The sequence below is a fragment of the Corvus moneduloides genome, chromosome 3 (genome assembly GCF_009650955.1).
Source record: "Corvus moneduloides isolate bCorMon1 chromosome 3, bCorMon1.pri, whole genome shotgun sequence".
NCBI lineage: Eukaryota > Metazoa > Chordata > Aves > Passeriformes > Corvidae > Corvus > Corvus moneduloides.
In genome coordinates this window covers 78,541,170-78,561,121 of record NC_045478.1, presented here as the reverse complement: position 1 = coordinate 78,561,121, position 19,952 = coordinate 78,541,170, and the positions used below count along the sequence as shown (strand labels likewise).

The following is a 19,952-nucleotide window of genomic DNA, read 5'->3' as shown; positions in this document are numbered from 1 at the left end:
TCCTTAAAGGGAATTAAATTATGTTCCTGGTTAAAAAAATTCGTGGCAAACAGATTACAGAGTCACCAAACTTGCCAACCATGAGCCAACATGGCAGCAGGCTGGACACCTGGAGGCTGAAGTTGCTCCATTCTCTTGCTTTAAATGTAAAAAGGACTGTGGAGATGGTCCAAATCTGTTTTTTGACCCCCTTTTGTTGCAGTTTTTGCTGCCTTTCCGGTCTGGCTTCTTACATCTGTTCGACTGGACCTTTACACCTTCTCACCCTGCTCCCTCGAGCAGGGAACACAAGCAGGGTTAGTGACAACTGCTCTGGCCACTATGTGGGGTGTGGGAAACCGACACCTCCTCCTGACCAAGCGATTCTGAGGGGACTCTTTCGACTCCTTTGGTTGCTGTAACACTGGAGATTTTGGGAATGACCAGGTTGGAGCAGCCCAAGAGCTATTGTCGGTTTCTGCATCCCCAGCTTTTCTCCCAAGGCAGTTTTGCTGTGTACCCGACCTGCCCTGACCCTCCTGAGTGCTGGCATGCCTGGAAGCTCTGCTGCAGAGCTCTGATCTGGCCGGAAAGGATGTCCCACCACCTTGCTGTCCTCCTGCACGTGTAGGGCACCAAGGTCTGTTGGCTGCCATGCCCTGGTGGCACAGCCAGGTTCCTGACAAAATCTGTGTTAAGACTGCTGCCATGAAGATTTTTTGCCTTTTTTTTTATACCTGTTACACCTTTTTACAGCTTCTGTATTCTTAGTGCTTTTTGCCTACATTCTTGGACTTGTTTGTCAAGCTGAGAGACTAAACATTTCAGAAGCTTCATAAGTAGGAGTTAGTGTGTCCCAGACCCCAAGGTCCTCTCCAGAACACATTCTGTAAACGAAGATAGAACCATCCAGGGGAACGTTCCTTGGGGAGGGGGGGCTCATTCCAGCCTCTCATTGGGGAATTTTTGATAGACATGCTAATTAGTAAAACCTATAATGTTATACCCGATCTTTTGGGGTGGATTGCGGTGGGCATTGAGGTGCATTTGACCTGGACATGTGCACCTAAGGATCCTTAAAATAAATACCAAGGTAAAATCCCTTTTTCCCTTCTAACTGTGTTTGACTCTTGATTTTAAGACCAGCAAAAGGCATCAAGACAATCTGCTGCTTTCTGCAGGAGTCTGAAGGGAGCAAGTTTGCTCCTGATGACACAGGAAAAAGCTTTCTAGGTTGCTGAGTGGCATTTTAGATCATTTAAGAACATCGATCTTTGCCTTGCTGTCCAAACATGCTCCAGACTGTATCCCAGAGATCATGTTTCATTTTGCATGGGATCTGGGGAGATCTACTTGTTGATAGCCACACTCATGGCATGGCAAAGCCTGGTAAAGCAAATGGGACTAACATATTTTCTCACTATGCACACTATATAAATCCAAGGAACTAGATGCCACATAAAGCATTCAGCTGCCTGTTTTGGACAGCAGAGGGGATTCAAATTGCTTCAATTCTCCTCCCTGTTTGCCCTGAGGCAGGTAAGAATCAGCTTTTGTGACTCTGGGAGATGCCTCTGGTTTCCTGCTGCTGCCTGGCAAGAGCTTTTGGCATTTGTGGGGGTGACCCAGGACATCCCGGTGCAGGGGGAAGGGAAGCTGAACTCTCAGGGTCTGAAGTGTTCTTGCTTCTCATCTTACCACTCAAAGGAAGCAGGAAAGAAAATGTTGACACATTTTCCCCACCAGTTGCCCTACATAAAACCAGTTATCTGCTTAAATGGTTACAGAGAGGCTGAAGTTTGCAATGCGTTGTCTCCAAGTTAATCTTCTGTGTCTCCATCAATTGGTGGCACAGGAGTTAACAAGAAGCCAGAAAGACAGCAGGTAAAATTTAGCCACTTAAAAAGGAAGTCAAACAAATGTCTCTTTTGAGTGTGTTATAATTTTACAGGATTTGCTTCCTTTATACCCTCCCCTGCCTAGTATGTGATAATTTTTGCCTGCTGTTCCCTCCTCTTTTATCCCATTAGCAGATTGGTCCTCGCAGTTTTCCCCGAGAGGGCTTTGCTTGTGCTTGTACATTGTATTATCTCTTTCTTCCCTGCAAACCCTCCCATTTCCAACCTGTTTAACATGCAGTTAGAACAGCAGCACTCCTGAAGAAGCTCTGGCATGCCAGTGCCCTTGGATATGCTCTGGGTCACACAGTGAGCCTCCTGAGATGTATTGGTGCATGACTGAGCTTTAGTGGGCTAAAAAACCCCAGACCCATTTATAGAACAAGTTCTTCCCTAAATCACTGCCTGATATTGTGGGCTGTTTGACCTTGGGGCAATTAATAGGGAGTAACAAGGTGAAAACAGTGTCTTGGGTGACTGTGGGCAGTGTCCAAGCCATGGGCTAGTCCTGTCTTAGCCATCATTGTGACTGGTGTGGCCTGCTCCCTGCCTTATTCTGATGAGACCCTGCAAGTCCTAAGGCCCTGTGCAATTGCCTTGAGAGCTCATCCCTGAGAGCTTGTCCCAGCCTCAAACAAAATTTGGAGTAGGACTTGGCCCTTAGGGGCAAACACTTGGCTACTGTCTCCTTCCTGTGATGAATTCAGATGATGTGACTGCGTGCACTAATCTCGTGAGAGAAGTAGAGTTCAGTATGCCTGAAAGAGAGAATTTTTGGCTAAATGAGGCAGGAAAGGCAAGAGCACATACAGCAATTATGTCTGCTTGTACAGCCTACACAAATGCTGTGGGCCAGCTGGACAAGACTGCACGCAAATAAGAAATTTACACAGATATCTACCTGGCTCACAGACTCAGACAAGTATCTGCACGTACGAGTTCATGTGTACACAGCAGATCGATTCCAAGCCAAACACAAATTATTCCACGAACTCCAATGGGACAAAATTTGTTTGTGCAGCTTCAGAGGCCAGTCAGAAAACTTGGAAAGAATATTTTCCAGGCACTTGACCAGTTTCTGGGTAATCTGAAAAATGGTATCTTTTACAGAGATTTATATAGCTATAAACACACCCTCACATATGAACACGTATGTATTTGATTGCTTTTAGCTTGCTTTTTTATTTGTTTTACCCCCATCCTACTCTAATTGTTAACTCACTCTGGAATGTGATGATTAAGGGAAGTTAACCTGAGTTTCTCAGAGTAGAGTTTTTGGCCTACAGAATGAATAGGAGCGGTTTTTGGGGAAGGGAGGATGCATTTTGCTTCCTACATACACTTAGCACCAGCAGTCTTTAGTTCTACTTAAATGTAAAGGAAACGTTAGCAAGGAGGGAAGTGCCTTGCATTTTTTGAAGTCTATTATTAAAATATAACAAAAATCAGACGAAAGTTTGCATTGAGATCCCTTGAAAGATCCATGTCTTTTGGACTGCTCTTGGCAGGAAAAAGTAATTTCTTCCATATGGTTGGGGTTACTCCATTGTGCGAGGGCTGCTGAAGTGGTGGCTCACATTCTTTGTGTTTGTTTTCTTGTGGGATGGCAGATTGCCCGGCACCTGAAGGCAGCTCACCGCATCACCGTCACTTAGGGCCTGGAGCGTGTGGCTGGTGCCAGCAACTCTCCTGTTGCCACCTAAACCATAGAGTGAAAGGGCATCCGAGTGGCTGCTTGCAAGGCTGGCATCCTCACTTCCCACAGGGCTCTTGTGCCCTTGGGTTGGCAATGTGTGTGTGCCTGGGTGGGATGCCCTTGGTGTAGCGGATATCAGGTTTTTTCTCCTCATCCTAATCTGGCTGGCCTGTGCTCTGGGGTGATGGAAAACAGCAGAGGTCCTTTGAAGCAGGGCAGATTTTCATCAGCAAGGAGGCTGCCCTCCCCAGGTAATGTGGCAATATCCCAGCCATCAAAGGGCCCATACGGGCACGTGGTTTACCTTTCTCACCTCACCTCCAGTTACCAAAGCAAGCAGGACATGACAGTACTGTGCACTCCTGTTGGAAATCCCAGAATAAAACCAAGGCTTCTGGAGACAGCTCCTCAAAAGGGAGATTTGAAAGAGCTTGTGTGCTCCCCTCCAGATGATTTTATCTCTGACTCACCACATGAAAACGAAAGATACCATTGGAAAGAATCCTTCCTTCTTTCCATGTGCTATTTGCTTATTCGTTTCTATGTAGATGAGGTTAGGTTAGGGTTAGGGTTGGCCTGGTAACGGAGGCCACTGTGCTCCACAGTGTCCCCTCCCCTTGCCCAAGTGCATGAAAAAGGTAAATTTAGCTCTTTGCTCATCCTTCTATTTATGTGTTAGAGCTAACACAGTCATCTTGACTCAAAAGCTGAGATATTAAAAAAAATTATTGTAGGAAGAAAGCACAGCTTAATGGATTGACCAGTGACTTATAGGTCAGGCATTGAACTTCCAGCTGTGGCTACTCATGGCTGACAGTGACCACCCTCTGACATGGCTTTTGGGAGCTGAAAAAGCCCTGCTGAGCATGGCAACACCTGGGCTTGGTGTTGAACACAGGGCAGACTGCCAGCCTCAGTGCTGCTGCCCACAACTGAGCAGCCAGAGCCCAGCAAAGGTCTATGCCAGGGCAGTCAGTTGTTTGAGCTAAAGCAGTGAAAATAGGAAGGGAGGAGCATATGAGAAATAGCTTTAAAAAATGAAAGAGCTTTTAATACATCTTATCAGGGGGTTGATTTAAATAAATAAATAAATAAATAACTAGAGGGTGAGTTCAAATCAATAAAACTACTGGAAAGGGTGCTTTCCTTTCCCCCTCACTTTTGTGTTTATTTCCTTCTTTTTAATTCCCCCAGCTCTGTCTGGCAGAGTGGAAAAATAGGTAAGTGACACAAGGAGAAAAAGAAGGCACTTGGAATGCAAAATAAGAATTTTTTAATGGGAAAAAGTACCTAAAAACCAGGGAGAGAGGATTTACCCAGAAATTGTTGTTTTAAAATAAGCACCATTTTTAATGGGGGAGAAAAAAAAACAAAGAAAGAAAAAACCCACTTAAAACAAATAGTTGTAGCCACAAAATGAGATAGCAGAACTGCGGTTTGGCTTTGCTTAAGGACTTTTATGCCCAGAAGCACATTCCTGGGGGTGACAAGGAGGAATTCTTGGCCCAGAGGCATATGAAGGTACCTGAGGAAGTCAGAGCTGGTGGGGAGATAGTTGCTGGATTAACATGAAGTTTGGAACACTGAGTCCTTCATACCTGCACCAAGGGCTTCAGACATACACTCAGCAAGACTGCAGGAACTCGTGGGATGCTGTTCTTAATGCAGTGTCATCATATAAGCCCTGATTTTCAGGCAACATATGCACGTGAATGATGGGGTAGGTCTGTGACCCCTCTCCTGGGAGGTAATCAAGCAGTGCTAAATGCCTGCATCCACTTGGAGGATGGAGAGGATTTGGTGACCTCCTCCGGGCAGAATGACAGATAACCTCCTTCAGCCCAAGGAGAGCCACGGCTAAGTCTCACTGTCTCAGCATGCTACCGAGCCATTGGCAGCCCATCCTGCTGATAGCAGAGCTATATACAATGGCCAGTTCATTACTATAGCAAAAACGTTTTACAAAAGCTAGAGCCAAATAAATTGAAGCATTAGGATCTCATTTTCTACAGCATTAAAACTATGATGAATGTGAAATCTAATCCCTGCTGGCATCATCAATACCGAAGACAACAGTGCTATGTGTCAAGAGGTGTTGTCAGAGTCCCTCAGGAATTGTATGCAGTGATCAGAAAACCTTGTGTCTCTTTCCCCCTCCTCACCAGCTGTCTCTGCTTACAGGAGGCCATCTCATTTCCCATCAGTGGAGGACCAACAGTACAATGGCAGGCACATGCTGAAGAAAGAAGCAAAGATTTTTCTTCAAAATTATTTTGGGAGCGAGCTGTTACTTGGAAGCAGAGAGAGAAGCTCGTGTTAGAATAGCTGCTCCAAGAACAGTAACTCTGCCTGGATGAATTTATAATAGCCACTTTAACTGGTGCCAGGAAGACACCGAACTTCCAGTGAGTCATTTTTCCACAGCCTTGAATAGGTCAGGATGAACTTCAGGTATGTGCTTTGTTTTTTATGATCTAACAACCACAGCAAAGTCTTGAATCCCTCCAGTTTTACCCACAGGGAGTGGCTATATCCATCTTTCTTGGGTGGTTTTACTTGAAACTTTCTGTATTCTGCAAAGAAAAAGTTAAGATGTTATCTGGAAGAGCACTGGGTTTTCTGTCTCTCAACACCTGCACACCCAAATTCCACTCTGGTCTAAGGAAAAGCCTTGTCATTGACAAGGGGTAGGGGCATTGGACAGCTTCAAGGAGTTGAACCTACAGAACTGTAGATGCCACAGAGTCGAATGGCCAGGTTTGCTGCATATAGCAAAGCCTTCTTGCAATCCCTTTTTCTGACTAGAAATTCTCCATACAGATGTACTCTGGAGCTTCAGATCGTCTCCTGCCTTTATGCCTTTCCCCATGTGCTTCCTTCAGCTCAAAGTTACCATTTTCTCCATGTCAAGGAGAAACCTGTCTTAAGGTGCACCCCGATTTCCTTTACTTCCCTTCGTTTTTTTGAGCCTTACTTTTTATTCCTTTCTATCACTCCTCTTTTCTTTCTCTTTCAGGGACACAAAGTTTCAGGCAACGCTTGATTGGTTGGGTATTGTCTGGGAGGTACGGGCCACCACCACCTGATAGCTTTGGAGGTGTCTGTGCCCGTTTGCTCTCATGCTTCTGTTACATCCTCTGGGCTTTGCTAAATGTCACCAAAACCTGTGCAGGGAGGGGAAAGTAGAACAGCCCCTGAAACTTTGGAAGCAGTGTGTCAAAATGAGTCAAAGCTGTGCTTTAATACCCAAACAGTACTGCCTAACTGAGCATAATATTTTGTGAACTCTGACAAGCAGACCTTCATGGTAGTAAAAATCCCACTGCTTTTGCTGAAGCTAGGAGCTCTCATCTCACATCAGGCCTTCTTGTCATGTGCTCTAAGGAATGGGAACTAGCAAAATGGCTTAGATAAAGCAAGAACTGCTTTTAAACCGAAGCTTTGTTGTGGCCCAGAGATTTTTTCCTAATTAGCTTTGGAAAAGCTACTGTTAACTTTCAGTGCTTTTTCTGGTTTCATACACCTGCGGCTTTGCTGTGCATCCCCAAGGATAAGGATCAAACTATCAGCAGCAGGATGCTGCTTCTTCCAATTTAGGCCTGCCCCAACAAAGGTGGGAAAGAAACTTTTTGGGAGAAACACATTTTTGGTGCAGTTCTTGTGCCTGTGGTTTAGCCTTTGGGCTTGGGCGTGACCTTCTGGGTGGAGCTCACAGACTTTCTGGGGTCACTAGGGTGGTGCACACCAGCAACTGGAGACCATCAGCACTAGGAAGCGAGGATGAAGAGGCAATCTTCAGCTCCCTGTTTCTGCCCTGGTTTGCCCGTATTTCATGGCCTGTCTCCGTCTGATCTGTACATTCCCGGTGGCGTACCTCCCTGAAAAAGTATCCCTTTGTTTGTTTTGTGCTATACTCTTGAGGAGGGTCCTCCTTATTTACTGAGAGCAGCATCTGCAGCCTGGCAGACAGGAGACACACGCTGTGCTTTCCCCTCCACCCAGCTTGGGCCATTCCTGTGCTTCTGTGATCGCCCAGAAGGAAAGGACATGATATGTTCTGCCAGCACAGGGGCCAGGCTGCTGGCAGCCAGGACGGGCAGCCGAAGGCGAGGCGTCACATCGTCGCAGGGACTGTAAATACACCACGCATCTTTTCATTGTTGTGTCATAATTACAATGTTCCTTTAATGTAGTTTGTTTAACTGGATGACTTCAGTGCTAAAAATAAGTGGATCTTGCTGTTTCCAGGACAACCGCTATCCCAATGGCTTATCTCGGCGCCTCTCCTCTGTCAAAAGGATGTTCTAAACAGAGCTGGCCATGAATATTAAAAATGAAGCATGCACACAATAAAGCATTCCCTGGGAAGAGCCCCATGTTTTAATGCTGTATATTATGCAAATAGGACAGTTGCCTCTCAGAGAGGTGCTTAATTCAAAAGCGGCACAGTGTGGGGTGAGATTGCAAGTAAGCAGGAATGTAATGTGTATTTCTTTATTCTGTTTTCTTTTTTTTTAAATTTTTTTAATTCAATCTCTCTCTGGTGCTTGAAGTGGCTCACTAGGCAGCACTTTCTGCCTCTAGCCCAGAAATCCATAAATTGAAACCTTGCATGTGTGCTCTGAGCCCACCCAGTGAGATGGCTGCAGGGGGACAGAGAGCTGTTGCCTGGCAGGTGGCACCTGGTGGCAGGGACAGCCTGGCTGCCTCTGTGGGCACGAGAGTGCTGGTGCCTCTTATATTGAGCCAGGGAAGTAACAGCTTGCACAGGTGATGCCTGGCTTTTCTGAAACTGAAATTCAGCTGGTCTTCCCAATAGGAGTAGAGATGAATTGCTCATTTGGAGGAGTCAGGGAGATTTAAAAAACTCTCCTAGCGAGGAAAGGGTTGCATTATTACATGTCTGCATTCCTCCAGCTTTTTATTCTCTATTCCTTTTTCTTCCTCCTTCCCTCTCAAACAAAGAAAAAAGCCTTTAAGAAAACATCAGAAGAAGCCATAGGAAATCAAAGGGGTCATTTTTAAACTCTGTGTCTGGACAATAAAGAGGAGATAATTTAGCCAGTAGGATTGGTTTTCAAGTACAGGATGAGTGGAGGCTGACAACTGAGCAGTAGTGCTCCTGCAAGAACTGGTGAGACCCTTGTCTAGATCATATGTTTTGAGTGAAGCAATTGGTTCACTATTAATCAAACTGTTTGATTCCAAGATTACAAAGAAATGTTCAATGTTACTGACGCAATAGAGCAAAGTATTATACAAAGACAGCCATCTCAGCAAATGCAGCCTCATTTCCTCCATCACTATTTACTGAAAGAAAATATTAAATTAGCTTAAAAATATTGCCCATTTATTTCTATCTCTTCAGTTACATTTTTAACAAAACTTTCTATTTACCTGAAGGCACATTTATGCAGTAACTGGCGTGAGTGCAGTGAGCTAGACCCTCAGATGTTATACACTGACTAGGATTCACTGCCCAGAACTTAATTTTAATCAGATGACCATCAGGCCCATTGTTAGGAGACCTTCTGAAAACCATCAGTTGTTTATGAGAGCTGACAGCAAATACAACTGTTCAATCCTTATGCACTGAACCTACAAATTTTCAAGGTGATTGACTTGGCTGCCGGACAGCTGCCGCTTTATGAAGTTAGTACAGAAGGCTTCAGAAAAGAAGTGGATCCTGAGCTCCCACGGAGACTTATTGTCTACTTCTTAATATTTTGGGTTTTTTTTATTTTTGCTCTCAAAACTGATTGTGACTCCCTATGGATATTTAATTTTCTTCATGAAAATAATGTAGCAAAAATACTTGCCCTCCTTTGGTCTGAAAATTTGGACTGTGAATCTCATATAAACCCAGTGACTGAATTTTTCTGATGCATTTCAGATTTGTAGTTCTAGCCCAACCAGAGCTCAAAAAGTGAAGGTATGTTGAAAATAATGTTACCTGGATGCTTTAAAATGTCAGAAAAGGCAAATTCCAGGGAGGTGCAAAGTCCTCTGGAGGTAATGCATATCTCAGCTCGCTGAAAATATCTTACCTTGGCAGGTTGTGTCATGTCAGAGTAAATAATGCTGAAATGCATTAAAGAATCTGAAGACTGGATCTGTCTTCAATAAGGAAGATCTGTATCACACCACTATTCCCTTTTATCTGTGTTGCTATAGTAGAGGCCAATTCTTCTGCAAACCTCAGAAATGTATGTCTGGGCCCCCTAAAAAGAGACAGTTCTAGGGAGAGGTTCTTGAAGGAAGATGGTTGGTATAGCCCAGGCTGAAAGGAAGAAGAATTTCGCTTTCAGAAATGTCATTCCATGTGATTTGTTGCAGGGTGGGGGGGAATAAGGGAGTTGCAGATATTGACATGTCATAGGTGATGATGGTAGGAGGGTACAACTTTGGGCACAAAACTATTTTTTAACATGCAGACAAAAATTTCTGGTGCAATGTCCATTGTTTTTCAGTGAACTTCTCTCACCTCAGAATAAGGGGGATTTTGACACTCTGGTTCTAGTGCAGCAGCAGGACCATGGCAAGAAGAGGTATCTGCACGTGCACACACACACACACATATACACACACAGGTATAAAAACATACATATGAATATTTCTATATGAATGCAGAGGGAATCCCAGCAACCCTATGAGAGCCAGTCAGCTTCAGGAGGGATTAACCAAGTGAGAAAGAAGAAGGAAGAAGAAGACAAAGGAGGAGACAACATTGCGTCTCATTCTGCCTGTTCTGCCTCTTCCTGAGATTCAGACAGATTTCAGACAGTCCACATCCCCCATCACTGAGCAAACGACCTGCTCCCTCAGCTGAGATATTAATAAAGTCAACTTGCTTCTTTGGAATTAAGGAAAGAAATGCAGATGTTGAGTTGAACTGACAGCCCTTCGGGAAGCCTTAAAATCCCCCAACTTTTTTTAAAGAGGAAACAAGGTTTGCAATTAGTGAACTACAGCAGGTTAAAGCATCCAGTTGCTATTAATGTAATTATAATTAAGGTTGTGATAGCTCTAGTGTCCTCTTGAAGACTCAGGCCTCCATTTCATTAGGCCATTCAGTGTTTTTTTAATATTGCTTCTAGCACTTAGTAAAAGGAAACATAAATTTTGGGCTGAAAGTCCTGCAGATACGGCTCATATGCTCTGGAGTGTGACTGTACATGTGTCTGGGGTGGGACTGGAAGGTATTTGAGAAACCTTTTAGTATGTCCTGGAGTGAGAGTGTGCATAGCTTGGTGCAGCAGAGGAGCAGCTTCAGCAAAGGCGCTGTAGTGACTCTGCTGTGCAAATCAGTGCTTACACATAAATACTGGGTTAATGCATCTGACAGGAGCAGTATAGAATAACAAGACTATCTCAGTACTGCTGTCTCCAGTGCTTGTGCTGCAGGAAGGCATGTTGTCGCTCTGCACCTTCCATATGGCAGACAATTTAAGAATACAGTGGTTTAACAGGTTCTACTCTTTCCACCTAAATTCCTCTTCTCAAGGGTAAGGAGTGACCCTTTGAATCTTTCAGCTGCAAATAGCAAATCAGTGTCCACCTCAGGCTGCAACCTTTACCCTCTAGCCAGGCAGCACTTTGAATCCTTTCCATCCAGTCACTTGTTTCTACAAAATCCATAGGAAACTAAGAACTCTATGACCTGGGACTAGCTGGGCTCAAGTATGCATGTGGGTTCCGTGATTCAGGCAGAAATACAGATGGACAGAAAATACTGAGCTTTGCCATCAATTGCATTAAATATTGAGTGCAACAGCTTTATTTCTGAGGCTTTGTCAGTAAAAAATATTAGAGTGTTTTGAATCTTCTGATGTTTGGGCCATGCCCACCATCCATTACTTCTTCTAAGCCACTGTCCTCTAGAGCAAAATAAGTTCGCAGAAGTACTCTCAATGGGTGGCTAATATTTGGGCCTAGGGCTTCAGTGCATTTGGGGTTTGGGTCCTGGCTGGGTTGCTGACGTGATTTATGGTATTTACTGTTCAGATTGAAATGTCAAAGACATCCATCAAACTGTACAAAAAGGCCATTCCATCCCTTCTCTCTCCAAATCATGTCTGAAATATTTTTTGGCCAAGTATGGCAAGCAACACACTGCTTAGCTGAAAAAAATGGGACTCCATACATAGAAAAAAGGATCATTGAGATCACAGCACGTACATCATAAATAATAATTTGCTTTTCCTACAAAATGCAAAAGAAATGCCAGATAAACTTATTTTGTTCTATTAATCTCAGCTGAATTCTGCAATTATTTTCCTGTAGTAAGTTCAATTACTTTTTAATATCTTTACTTGTGCAACATTTTATCTTAGTGCAGTCAGTCAGATAGGTAGAAAGACTGATTGATTTTTTCTCTTTCTATATTGAATGGCAAGTAGAGGCATAAATGGACAAAATCATCGTCGAAATAGAGACACAAACAGTATTTTCCAAGCTAAGTCCAAAGAGAAGCCAGAGTATCTGTATTTCAAACGAGTCAGGGAAATTACTGTGGAAGGACTGCTCTGTCATTCCTGGGAAAGGACAAAATGGAAATTGTTGGTTTGCTGTTCAAGTGCATCACCTAGCACAGCAGGGTCTTGGTCCTCTCAGATATTCTCAGAAGGGCTACCAAGCAAATAAATATTCTTTGCCATGTTTATTCATTTTCCTGAAACGTCTTACATCCAAAGGCTTTTGAGGGCTACATCCTGACCACGTAGCAGAAACATCCTACAGGAGGGTGCTCCAAGTGTCCAGTGCCCTGAAAGTCTGGGCTGGGAGGTGGGCAAGGTGTGGAGCAGCTGTCTAGCTGATGAGTTTCAGCCAGGTGCCTGTGGTGAGAGGTGGTCTAGCCAACCTGGCTGCTCCTGTTGTGGCTGTGTGGCCAGGAGCAGCAGATGTAAGGAATGTGCTTTCTTTCTGTGTGCTGCTGCAGATCTGGTCCCCCAGAAATGATTATTCATCCTACACTTCTGACTTAAATTTTGTCTTGATTAGGCCAGTTTTCAAATCCAGAGCAGCACCACTGGCAAAGAGACTTTTGAAGGTCAAAATTCGTCAGCTTTGATTATGACTTCTGTGTGCAGTATGGCATAAATATATACAGACACCCCCAAACACCTCCAAATACAGCATACTACCTGCTGTGATATTAAAGGGGCAGCTTGCTAACAAAATTTTATGATCACATTTTAACGAAAGGAGTAAGTTCTTTACAAGTTTCAAAGCACATGAAGCAGTTGCATAGTGAAATCTGCGGTCTACCCATCTGAAATGCTAAGGCTTTTTGTGCCTTACCATGCATGGCAGCTACCTGGCTATTCTGCCTCAGGAGCCAACTTCACTGCCCACTTCCCAACAGAAGTCAAGTTTTACTCAAGCAGGCAGGATAATATAGCCATGATCGCACAGCCTTGTGACAACAACAACACGAGTGGTGATGGGGAGCATCTCATTTCCTCCCCCTTCCCGAGTCTGCAAAGATGAAGAGGGATGTGGATAGGGACACCCCATGCTCCCATTACCCTGGTAGCTGCACCTTGCTGTTAGGGTCATCACACTGGAAAAAGGCCATGGACAAGCAGGAACTGGGAGTCACACAGAAGACATGCAGGCCCTTAATGGCATGGTGGGGAAGTGGAGCCAGGAGCTAACAGTGTGTTAAAAATCTGTCATGCTCCTTTTACACTTGGTCCTGGAGCTGGGAAACCAGAGCAGGCACTCAGGCTGTTGTCACAGCCTGTGGAGATGTAGTGTGGTGAGGTAACAGCAATGTAGGGGAAAGCCAACCTTGAGAAACTGCTTTAAAATATGGCCTGAGATCAGATGAAAGTCCCTAAGCCTTGCTTGAAAGCCTGGGCTCACTACTGAGGAGCATTTATGGGTCATATCCAGGGCTGTGGTGGCGGTCCCTACTGCACATGCTGTGAAGGGGAAGACGAGTGGTGTGCTCTGCCATTCCGAGGGATGTGTGAGATTTCACTTACTCACAAGTGGTGCAGATGAAAATACAGGGTATAGACATGCCTGTGGTGTGTTGAGGCCTATTGGCAATTGATTTGGGAAAACGCAGGTTTCCAGATGTCTGCAAGTTCTGGTATGTGTGCTGTAAACCAAAGGTACAATAGTGGATGAGGTGTCTGCTCTCAGTGCAAACATTTTTCCTACTTGCATTGTGCCAGGATGCTTTACTGGCTTTAATCATCACAAGGTAGAAAGCCGGTGAGTAACGTCTTGCCACTTTATGGGTTTGCCTGAAATTGAAAGAAAAGAAAATGTAGCAGGCCAAAACCATTTAATCTGGAGCAAAGTTAAGAGAACGAGTTAACGAAAGAAAGGCAGTTATTTAAAGGTGTGAAACTGCTGAAGAGAGCCAAGATACAAGGGGTTATCCATAGACATGGCCAAGTTAAACAAGACAAGCTGATGACTCAGGGAGGCTCCACCTCCAGTGTCATTCATAAACCCAGCCTGTCCCTGGGCAGTCACTCAGCTTTGATTGCGTCCTGTTTAACTTGGGCTTTGGATGACTTAACTCTTCCAAAAGTTGGCTCTTTGGTTAGGTATCACACCTTAAAACATCTGATCCTCTTTTATAGGTGCAAAGCACTCTTTTATTTGATTTCTTTGTGCTGCCTGCCTGCATCATTGGGTTTGGGTTGGTCCTACCAGACACAGGCATATTTCTCACTGGCAGAAGATGGTAGATCCAGCAGCGACTAAGATGAGAGAATTGGACAAAAGTCCCAGAAAGGTTCATCTCCTTTGTAGCCTGCAGGTTATAGCTGGCATCTGGAAGAGAGTGGCAGAGGTTTACCAAAAAAACACAGAGGGGAGTCCAATTTCAGAACTGAGATCCAGATGCCAAGGCCTTGAAGACTTGTGTCAAGTGATGTCCTTGGGAAGGGTTGTTTTGCAGTGTTTTGGTAGCTGTATAGAACAAGTAGTGTCGAATGTCACCAGCACCTAAGAAGTTGTTTTCCCTCCCAAGATTATGTGATAAAAATGAAGCTATTTCATTTTCAGTGATATTTTCCATGAATTTAATGAGGAGAGGTTCTATTAAGCGCAAATTGAAAAGCACTGTCCAGAGCTCAGCACCAGCACTCTGCTGCTCCCCAAGTTTGCAAACTGTTTTGAGCTTTTCCAATGTTTTAACTAAGCCGAGGAAAACGAGGGTGAACTTTAGAGCAGCAAGTTTGAAACTTACACTGGATGTTGCCATTTTGGGAGCAGTTTATCATCTCCATAGGGTGGCTGCCCAGGCTCCTTGATATTCATACCTGAGCAAAATCCACTGGCACCTCAGACTGCAGGTGCTGAGCCACAGCTCTTGGCATCGATGCTGGGGTGGACCATTGCCTCTCCACTGCCACTGAGAGCTTGTGGCACGTCTGACTGTGACCTTGTTCCTGCAGCTCAGTGGTGTCTGTCAGGTAGGTACTAGCTTAGCATGAAAGTTGTCTTAGCCCTCTGCTACATTACTTAATTTATATTGCCATGGCAGTGAGAGGAATAATCTTTGATCCACACTGATCTTGGCTCTAGAAACACCCACTGGCTTGATTTATATCAACATTGTGGCAGGGCACAAGGGTGCTTGAGGTGACCTTCAAGGCAGCCTTGCCTGCTGAAGGCAAGTCCTGTGCAGGCTCCTTCCTCTGCCCTCATGAGGACAGCCACAGGCTGAAAGATACTTGAGAGCTCCCCATGCAATGTTCCTCCCCTGGGGGTCTGACATAGCCTCCCTGGCTGAAACCAGGTACAAAAAATCCCGTTTTCTGTGAGACGAGAGGAGCTGAGAGCCACCGGCGCAGAAATGCTCCAGTCTGTGAATCACCACTAGTCGCTTCTCAATGCACTTGTGGAGTGAGAAGCAATGACAGCCCCTGTGCCCCAGTCTCAAGCGGGAGCTGGGGGATTGCTTGCACATGATGTTGTCATTCTGGGTAGGTCAGACTCTATCATGCTAGCAGCGGGCAGGGTCCATCCCGGCTCAAAGCTAAACCTGTGATGGGTGACATCATGCGGGAGGCACTTTGGGATGCAGCTGCCAGCATGTGTTATTAAGCTAATCATGGTAGAGGAGGAGCCCCCCGAGGCTGAGTCGATAAGGTGAGGAATGCATTCCACTAAATGGTAAATGGAAAGCCCTCAGCCACCTTCGGCTTGATGTCACAGAGCTGCATGCTGGAAATGGTGCAAGTGAGATAAAGTACAGCCACCCCCAGGGTCTGGACTCTGCCGTTTTCCTGCCTTGGAGCAACCTGGTATTTATGTTAGGAGCAGACAGCTGTAGAAAGCACAGAAAAACCCAGGACCGTGCTGGGGACTGCTGAAGAAACCACTGCCACAGACTGAGGCACCCTGGCTCTGGGGAAGGGTGTGAACGCCTCCCAGTCTTGCCCTGAAGGCCAGCTTGCCTGCCCTGGTTCCTGGTTTGGGCGATAGTCTGCATGTAATTCCCCTCTTTCACCCTTCTTCCATGATGATTACCCGATGCCTCTTTCCACTGGTTATCAGAGTAGGTGCTTCTCTTCTCCAGGAGGTCCCATCTACAACGGGGCATTCTTATGGTTGGAAAGCTTGAGGGCAGCAGCCCTTCCCCTGTGTCACCTTCAGATGTCACAGGCCACGAGCTTTGCAGAGTCATGGTGCTCAGGAGAAGGGTTGATAGCTCAACTGCCCTGGAAAACAAGTCCCCATACCACCAATGCTGGCATTGGCCCTTCAGGAGAGGAGGGACCCATGCAGAGGATCCTGCTGTGGGCAAGGGAATGAAAAGGCAGCCATATATCAGGCAGTCTGGGAGGCAGAAGTTCAGATCTCAAGAATCAAACTAAAAGAAAACCAGCAAATAAAAAACCATTGCTTTGGCTTCAGCCAGGAACCCAGGACAGTAAACAGAGGAGGCTGGAAAGCCAATATATTCTACCCTGGGGGAATTGACTTTGCTTGAGCCAAAAGGAAAGACATGAGTATAAAATAAAGAGCAAAGATGAAAGCCATATATCGCAAGCCCAAACTGCCACAGCCATGATTGGCAGTTTACATATTACATTCTATAGCATTCCTTTTCTCCTCCCTCCATATTTTCTTTCTCCCCATTTCTCTGCTGACAGCTCATACACACGCCTTGCGCTGCACAAATAAGTGCTCTGCTCCTCCCTCACATCCTGCTCAGACTTCACGCCAGTCCTTCCCAAGTTCACAGACCACCCCACCATCCTGACTGCATGCAGAAGAGACAGCAGGTCAAGGTCTGAGTTGTCACAAGTCCACTGAAAAGATTTCCTGTCATGTCATGTGCACATGTGCAAATAAACCCAGCTCCTCTCCTCTGGCTTATTTGGTTTTTACTGAATCCGGTCAAATCACGATTTCCCCCTTCTCTTTCAACAAACAATCAGCCCGTGTCAACTTGATTACGAGCTGCTGATGCAGCATTGTTGAATCCAAGCCCTGAGTGTATGTTTTGGCAAAAACAGCGCTATTTTCAGCTAGGCGTGCAAGGTGGCTTGCCAAGAGGCTCAGCCTTCCCAGCAGACCCAAGGCGGGTTGGAGGCAGAGCTCCCACTGGCTGCCTGGGCAGCAGGACTGGGGGGCCAGGTCCACACAGCTCAGCACTGGCATGCCTGGCAGGGTGTGCACCACCTTGCTGCTCCTCCTGAATTGATCCAGAGCAGGATCTCAGCAGGATCAGATACACCGAGCAGGAAGAGCACAAAAACCCCACCCCTGTGCCTATTCTGACCACTCTGAGGGCAACCACTTGGCACATCAGCTCCCAAGGAGGTTTACTTTGCCTACATGAAATTCATGGAACCCTTTTGCCTCTCTGTCCAGTGTATGTTCCTGGTGTAGGAGCTCTGAGAGCCCTGAGCTGTGCAGAAGTTGAGAGGCAGGGTTTACACTTTCTCCATACCAGGGCAGGCACCCTCTAAGTCAGCTTGCTTACACTCAGACAACACAGCCTTCATGTCATTCCTCTCTTTAAAGGGTATTTATTTCTATCCAGGGCAATGGTGTATCCCTATCATCCATTTTTCTCTGGGACACTCATGCTTTTGGTGTCTATTTTTCCTGTTGCTGCTTTCTTTTGGATGGTCTTTTTCCCATGGATTCAGTGGCCATAGGGGCTAGGTCTGTGAAGCACAACAGTGAAGGCACAGACACAAAAATTAAGTGTAACACAATTTGGGCAAAGTGACTTCCCGCTTCTCCCATGACATCCTTCTTGCAGAAGTGTCTTTTCCCCATGTGGAATGACAAACTTGCTCCCTATTTATGTTGATAGCATGCAGATTCACAACCTGGCTGTCTATAGCATTCTTTTTTTATTTCTAACCAAATCACCTTTTATTTTGCCGGCAGTGATGCTGCAGCAGCAGAGCCCCTCGGGTGGTCTGCAGTGGGCAGGGCTGGCAGATGTGGACTGTGGCAGAGCCCGCTGGTGGAGGGGTGCTGCCCTCAGCAGAGCTGTGCAGGGGTGGCCAAGCACGTGTGTACCTGCACACGAGTGCCTGGCTGTGCCAGAGGCTGCCTGTGCCTGTGCCTGCGCCTGCGTCTCCTCTCGCTGAATTCCAGAGCCGTTACGTGTCCTGCGGAGAGAAGGAACTATTTATGCCACAGGCATAAATAAATCCACCGAGCATTTGCAGTAACACAGGTTGCTCAGGGCCTGAGCTCGATCCCACTCTGGACAGGGACAAAATCTGCCTTTGGTGGGAGGCGGGTGGGGGCTGTGGTGTGGGGATGCTGCCGGGAAGGACACAAGAACAAACATACAGGCAAGGTGTCTGTAATCTCCCTATTAAATGATAAGTTGTGTTATTTGCTCGTGACTGCTGGCACAAGCCAGAGGAACGTATTTCTGCCTCCTCATTACACAAGAAGCTTGAACCAGTGAGTGTTTGCATACTGCTGAGACAAACACACCAGCACCTCTTCTTGTGTGCAGGCTTAACTCAACAGAAAGCAGTGGCTTATTGGTTCATGAGAGATATGGTGGTACAATTATCAAAATGAATTTTTAAAAAATATATTTGCTACACAAATAAATATACATTATCCCATGTTTCAAAGGAAGGAGATGGTACCACTGCTTTTATCAAGGGCAACAGGATACCACCAAGTAACACCTGCACAGAGCTTACGTGACTTGGTAGCTGGTGTTCTTCTTTAGAAACAGCTGGTGCAATTTATTCACTGGCCTTTAGATACAGATGATGTAGGTATTCAACAGCTGAGCTAGAGTCAGGGGAGAGAAACAGGCATTTCTGTGTATGGGTTACCCCAAACTGGGACACACCTCTAACATTAGGTGAGTGAATTGCACTTTAGTGGTGTCTTCTTCTTTCTCCTCACTCTGAAGGGGTTCCCAAAGTCAAGTTCAGACATAATATTGCCCATTTGAAAATGTGCATGAAGCAATTTTATTCCTGGTTTTTCCTGGAAGACTTGGATGACCATAAACCTGTGACATAAAACCTCCCTCATTTTTCAAACCTGTCTTTTTTTTTCCCCCCTCTTTGTTGCCTGGGTGACACTCTGGTGTTCTGGCTGATTCACCACTCCCCTGGCTATTTCCCAGCATGAAATTGCTCTCAGGGAGTGATGAATGAGTGCTCTGCCTTAACTCTGCCAGAGCAAAGGGCACAGCTACCATACACACTACAACTTTCGGAGTATGATGGATATGAGCTTTTAAAGAAATCTTTATTACCTCACCTTCCTCACCCTTGGAACCAAACTTCTCATGAGCACTTTTCAATTTAATTTACTTTCTTAAGAAGAAAGGAAAAGGTAGCAAATCAAGAGTGATTCTGTTACAGTGATTTTAAGTCGGTGTCAAACCCAGCAGTGAGGTGCAATGGGCTGCACAGCCAGGCAGAGTATTGGCACATTGCTGGACAAGCAGGCAAGGCAATGGTCCTCAGACTGCTTTCCGTGCAGCTGTAGGACTGCACCAATGGCAAAGGCTGTTTGGGAAACAAGCTGGCTCTACAACCCCTGTAAGCATTTGCTCTTCACTGGAACTTGGTATACAAAATCCGGCACACTTTTTAAAAAACAAACAAAATTAAAAAAAAAAAACAACCAAAACGGAAAGAAGAGACTAGTCTTGTTTTCTGTTGCTGTAATAACTACAGAACTTAGTAAAACAAAAGAAACAAAGTCCTCTGGTATTTAGTGACAACAGCTCCTTAACAAAATCTGGATGAGATTGTTGCACTTTAAAGTTAGAAGGCAGGGCTAGGGTGGGCGGAAAGCAAGGGAAGAAGGCAGCTGCAGAGGAAAAGCATGACCAGGCTAAAGCTTTTGAAGATGTCAGATCAGTTCTTGGCACAGCTGCCAGTCTTGCATAGGACTGTGGC

General features: G+C 45.5%; 1 long non-coding RNA gene across 1 annotated transcript in view; it reads left to right on the top strand.

The window, feature by feature from the left end:
• Positions 1-5,758: 5,758 nt before the first annotated feature.
• The window catches only part of LOC116441998, a 37,664-nt gene continuing 23,470 nt past the window's right edge, over positions 5,759-19,952 (top strand). The window contains exon 1 of the long non-coding RNA XR_004239332.1: positions 5,759-6,024. This is a non-coding gene — a long non-coding RNA (uncharacterized LOC116441998). The remainder of the gene's footprint in view (positions 6,025-19,952) is intronic.